The sequence below is a fragment of the Triticum dicoccoides genome, chromosome 4A (genome assembly GCF_002162155.2).
Source record: "Triticum dicoccoides isolate Atlit2015 ecotype Zavitan chromosome 4A, WEW_v2.0, whole genome shotgun sequence".
NCBI lineage: Eukaryota > Viridiplantae > Streptophyta > Magnoliopsida > Poales > Poaceae > Triticum > Triticum dicoccoides.
Genome location: NC_041386.1, coordinates 432,474,853 through 432,481,197, shown reverse-complemented (window position 1 = coordinate 432,481,197; position 6,345 = coordinate 432,474,853).

Sequence of the window (6,345 nt, the reverse complement as noted above, 5' to 3'; positions counted from 1 at the left end):
AACTCCTTAATCATCGTCTGAAAAGTCCGCAACATTAACGTTGCAGCCCGAAACGGGTCAGCACATGGAATATGCTGGCAATGTAACACATAGAGAGTAATGGAATGAAATAGCTATTCTATATGCATATTTGGCTGGTGGAAAGCTCTATGGTTATAGTTTTGCGTAAAGCCAATTTTTCCCTACTGCAAAGGAATAAAATTAATTTAACTATCGTGGTAGTTGTTAAACATTGAGAATGGTTGACAGCATCCTCAATCACAATTAAACATCATCATTAAACAAAACCCAACAAAATTAATTTAGAGTAACATGTTGAGATTCACATGATAATCCAGGTACTAGATACTCAAAAAGTCCATAACCGGGGACACGGCTAATCATGATTAGTTTATTACACTCTGCAGAGGTTTACGCACTTTTCCCCACAAGACTCGATCGCCTCCGTTTGATTTCTCGCACTACATGATGTTTGAGAAGACGGATGACCGAGACATAGTCTTTCAGAAGCGCTAGCACCTTACGATGGATAGACCGTTACACCTATTTTCCCCTACATCTGCTAGTCTACCCTGTAAGAGTTCGCACGACTTAGTCAACTATGCTAGAGCCCATAATGGCTTGTGGCTGCACATGGAAGTTTCTAGTATGAATAATCTCATGATCCCTTTGAGCCTGGGTGGCGGTCCAAAAAGAAACAGGCAATCCTGGAACACCCAGGTACCTCAATCCACCCAGATGTGTGTTTAAGTTGCAACCTTAGATAAACCATTAATTAACAATACTCACATCTGTCATGGATATCACTCACCCAATCCACGTCTACTAGCATAGCATAGCATAATGGCAAACGTAGAAGTAACTCCCAAAGGTTTGGTAATAAACAGGTAATAGGTACTACCTCAACTACTTCCCATCCCACAATTTAATTAGATCCTAATCATGCAATGTGTGAGGATTGATCTAATGCAATAAAACTGGGTAGTAGGAGGTATGATCAAAGTGTTACTTGCCTTGCTGATGATCCAAGAAACCTAGCAATTCGAAGTAACAAGCGGCGCACTCCGGGTATTCTATCGCAGACAAACAAACAAGCATACAATAAGTACTCATCTAATGCACGGGTAAAAGTCAAATAAGAGATCTAACCAGAAAATTCAACTTAAGAACTCTGATTTGCAAAAAGAATCAAATCGAACGAAGCAACGAAAGTCAAACGGCGAAAGAAAACAACTTCGTTCTACTAATCTGGATCTAAGGCAATTTTTACAGTAGCAAAAAACTTGTTTGAGTTGGTTAAACATATAGAGGGTTTCGAGACGAAACTCCAGGCGCTTGAATCGCCAGATTCCGATAAACGAGCGAAAAGTTATACTAAAACGAAAGTTGGATCAGAAATCGCGATCAGAAAAATCGCGGATTTAATCCGAGAAAAAGAAAAATAATGAACGTTCGCTAGAACGAACGGACGAACGCTTGCTATTTAAATAAATCGGAAAAACCGATCTATTTAAAAAACCGAAACTAAAAAAACGACGGAAAAACCGAACGGTTTTTCGAAAAAAATAAAAAAACCGGCCCGGACTTCGAGGCGCACCTCGGGCGGCATGCGGCGGCGTCGGCAGCGGGCGGCGCGGCGGTGCAGCGGCGGCGGGGCGGCGCTGGCTAGGGTTTTGGGGGGGGGGGGCTGATGCTTCGGCTGGGCCTCCCCCCGACTTATAAGGGCGAGTTGGGCCGGAGTCCGGGTCGGACACGGCCCGTAGGTCGGTTCGTTTTTTTAAATATTTACGCGCGGAAGAAAAATAAAAAGAAATACTAGACAGACTCCAAAAATTCCGAAATAAATTTTCCCGGGCTTCTAAAATCAAGCCGCACAAGGTGAACATTTATTTGGGGCCTAAATGCAATTTTGAAAAATGCACATTTTTCCTAAATTCAAATAAAATAATGAAAAACTCCAAAGTAAAATCTTATTGATTTCATTATTAAATCCTCAATATTTATTTATTTTGGGAAAGTCATTTTATTCCCTCTCTCATATTTTTGTAATAGAAATAATTGACGATAAAATAATAAAATCAAATGATCCTATTCTCAAAATTTGAGAAAACTCAAATATGAAAATAAAGAATTTCCCAACTCTCTCCGTGGGTCCTTGAGTTTCGTAGAAATTTCTAGGATCAACCAAAATGCAAAATAAAATATGATATGCATTGATGATCTAATGTATAACATTCCAAATTGAAAATTTGGGATGTTACATTACCCGTTGCGTGTGCTGCTCCTGCCTTTCCTTAACAAGTTCTAGTGAATTGTCCTATCTACTTTTACCATGCAATCTGTTGCTCTAGTGTATATGTTCTATATGTCGTGCAATGTGGTGCTCACTTATTTATTATTTGGTTAATTAGTTGTCGTCTTTAGTTAACTTTTTGGTTCAATTCTGCAAATGCGATGTTCAATTCTTCTGGGTGCAATTTTGTATTGTCTTCCATGTGAGAAATAAATCGAATTTATCTTTACAAAATACATGAGAAACAAATACAATTGCTATATTTCCAAGTTTTCAAGCATGCTTAGTTTGGTTAACTGTCTGATCTTCTAGTATGTTATACATCGTGCAATGTGGTGCTCAGTTAACTTTTGGTTCATTTGTTGTGGTGTTTAGTTAACTGTTTGGTTCAATTCTGTAATGCGATGTTCAGTTGTTGTGGGTGCATTCTGTTATTGTATACCATGTGAGAAATAAATCGAATTTGGTTGTACTAAATACATGAGAAACAAATACAATTGCTATATTTCCAATTTGTTAAGCATGCTTGGTTTGGTTAACTGTCTGATGTTCTATTAGGAGTATGTTATATTGTGCAATGTTGTGCTAAGGTAATGTTTGGTTCATTTGTTGTGGTGTTTAGTTAACTGCTTGGTTCAATTCTGCAATGTGATGTCCAATTGTCGTGGGTAGAATTTTGTATGGTTGTGCATGTGAGGAATAAATTGAATTTGGCTGCACTTACTACATGAGAAACATATACAATTGCTATATTTCCTAGTTCTTAATCATGCTTGGTTTGGATAAATGGGTTTTCCTTAAGGCTTGAATTAATCTGATGAATCTGCAATGTGCTTATTTTTCATCAACATATTTTACTGATAGCATGCGAACCCTCACTTAACCTGATCACTAAGTACCTTATATGTGTTGTAGGGAAACAATGGGAAGCACTGAGATTTACAATCGAGGTTTGCACATGCATGGTACTTTGTTTAATAGCACATTATTATGCAATTGCAGGAACCATTCTAATATTTAGGTTTTTAACAATTTGGTCTTGCACATGTAGGTCCTGCTGCCAAAGGTTTTGACCCACTGTTCGACCCTTTTTGCATATGGGGAAATGAGTTGTCCATGAATATCAGTCAAGTCAAGAAACTCAGAAAGATTGTTAGGATTAGGATAAAAAATAGCGACAAAAAACAACAAGATCTTTGTCTACACAATGACGAAGACATCAGTTCACTACAGGATGGTACTAACTATTATACCTTGCCTTTTTATTCCTTTGCCCCATTTCCAATATAGAGAAGATATTTATGCACATCCTTGTTTTTAGGCCTTTCCAAAGCAGTTCACTAATTATTACCTATCAAACCACCTGTATGGTCAGGAGGTGTGGAAGGTATTCATACAACAACCACGGTTCAATATTGAAGTGTTTCTGAAGAGGATGAAGGATGGACAGTTAATCATCCACATGCACTGGCCTAAAGTTGCAAAGACCTTCAACATCAATGAAGGCTCAATATTCGCCTTCCGCTTCAACAGTTTTCCAGATGTGATTCATCTGTCTATGTACCGTCTATGATGCTAATTTGGAAAGGTTATAGATGTTGCATGTGAAACTTGGTGCTGGTGCAGCCGTGTAATGGGGTAGCTGAGTGCTGAAGCTATATGATGTTGTACTCTGATGTATTTTAATTATGAAATTGTGCTTCCTTTATATTAAAATGAAATATATTCTGTGATTAATATGAAATGTCAATTAGATTAATAAATGGATTGTTAATAATAGGACAATTAGCCTGCTAATTGGTTTTTTCTATTGCAAACGGTTATTGAGAGAACACCGTGGGTGATGACCTCAAAAACGCACACAGTTTCTAGGAATAAACCATGTTGGATCAATGAACAATCACACAAGACATCCTCTTGAAAACTGTTTGCATTAGGCCACCTTGTACAAACATTTACCACATAAAAAGTGTGTGCGATGGACAACCTTTGCCACACAGTTTCTTCTACGCACCATGTGTGATGCATTCAATAACGCAAATGATAAAATTGGTAATATCGTGTGCAATGGCAACACTATTGCAAATGATTTAATGGGGAAAACTGTGTGTGATGCACCTGTGAACATAAATGTTTTCCTTGGAGTGACTATGTGGGATGTATATACGAACGGAAATGTACTTCTTGGATTAACTGTGTGGGATGTACATACCAACGGAAACATATTCCTTGGATTGACTGTGTGGAATTACATACAAATGGAAACGTTTAGACAGGACTAACTGTGTGGGATGTACTTACGACAATAAACGATTTGGCCTGTACAATTGTATTTTTAGCACAATTGTACGTATAACCATATTTGATCGCTCGCCCGTCACAAACGGCCTCACTTTGCCGAGCGTGTGTGACTAGAGGGCCTATCCCAGAGAGTTTCTGGGTCGTGTGGGAAGGACCCCCCCCTATCACAGTCACTCACTTGGCGATGGTTCAAAACACCGTCGCGGAAAGAGGTTAAAAACCGTTTGTATAGCACCTCGTTGTACCAGTGAGACTAGTTTGATAGCTATTGTTGTAGGAGAACTCAGCATACGGGAGAGATTCTTCCCATTTCTTGTCGAAGGAGATGATACGTCTCCAACGTAACTATACTTTTTGATTGTTCCATGCTATTATATTATCTGTTTTGGATGTTTATGGGCTTTATTATATACTTTTATATTATTTTTGGGACTAACCTATTAACCCAGAGCCCAGTGGCAGTTTTTGTTTTTTCCTTGTTTTAGAGTATCGCAGAAAAGGAAAATCAAACGGAGTCCAATTGACCTGAAACTTCACGGAACTTATTTTTGGACCAGAAGAAGCCCACGGAGTATCGGAGATGGACTAGGAGAGTCCCGGGCTGCCCACGAGAGTGGGGGGCGCGCCCACCCCCCTGGGCGCGCCCCATGCCCCGTGGACAGCCCGGAGGTCCACCGACGTACTTCTTCCTCCCATATATACCCATATACCCTAAAAACTTCGAGGAACACAATAGATCGGGAGTTCCGCCGCTAGAAGCCTCCGTAGCCACCGAAAACCAATCTAGACCCGTTCCGGCACCCTGCCGGAGGGGGAATCCCTCTTCGGTGGCCATCTTCATCATCCCGGCGCTCTCCATGACGAGGAGGGAGTAGTTCTCCCTCGGGGCTGAGGGTATGTACCAGTAGCTATGTGTTTGATCTTTCTCTCTCGTGTTCTTGAGGTGATACGATCTCGATGTATCACGAGCTTTGCTATTATATTTGGATCCTATGATGTTTCCCCCCCCCCCCTCTACTCTCTTGTAATGGATTGAGTTTTCCCTTTGAAGTTATCTTATCGGATTGAGTCTTTAAGGATTTGAGAACACTTGATGTATGTCTTGCGTGGGATACTCGTGGTGACAATGGGGTATTCTATTGGTCCACTTGATGTATGTTTTGGTGGTCAACTTGCGGGTTCCGCCCATGAACCTATGCATAGGGGTTGGCACACGTTTTCGTCTTGACTCTCCGGTAGAATCTTTGGGGCACTCTTTGAAGTTCTTTGTGTTGGTTGAATAGATGAATCTGAGATTGTGTGATGCATATCGTATAATCGTACCCACGGATACTTGAGGTGACATTAGAGTATCTAGGTGACATTAGGGTTTTGGTTGATTTGTGTCTTAAGGTGTTATTCTAGTACGAACTCTAGGGTTGTTTGTGACACTTATAGGAATAGCCCAACGGATTGATTGGAAAGAATAACTTTGAGGTGGTTTCGTACCCTACCATAATCTCTTCATTTGTTCTCTGCTATTAGTGACTTTAGAGTGACTCTTTGTTGCATGTTGAGGGATAGTTATGTGATCCAATTATGTTATTATTGTTGAGAGAACTTGCACTAGTGAAAGTATGAACCCTAGGCCTTGTTTCCTAGCATTGCAATACCGTTTGTGCTCACTTTTATCATTAGTTACCTTGCTGTTTTTATATTTTTAGATTACAAAAACCTTTATCTACCATCCATATACCACTTGTATCACCATC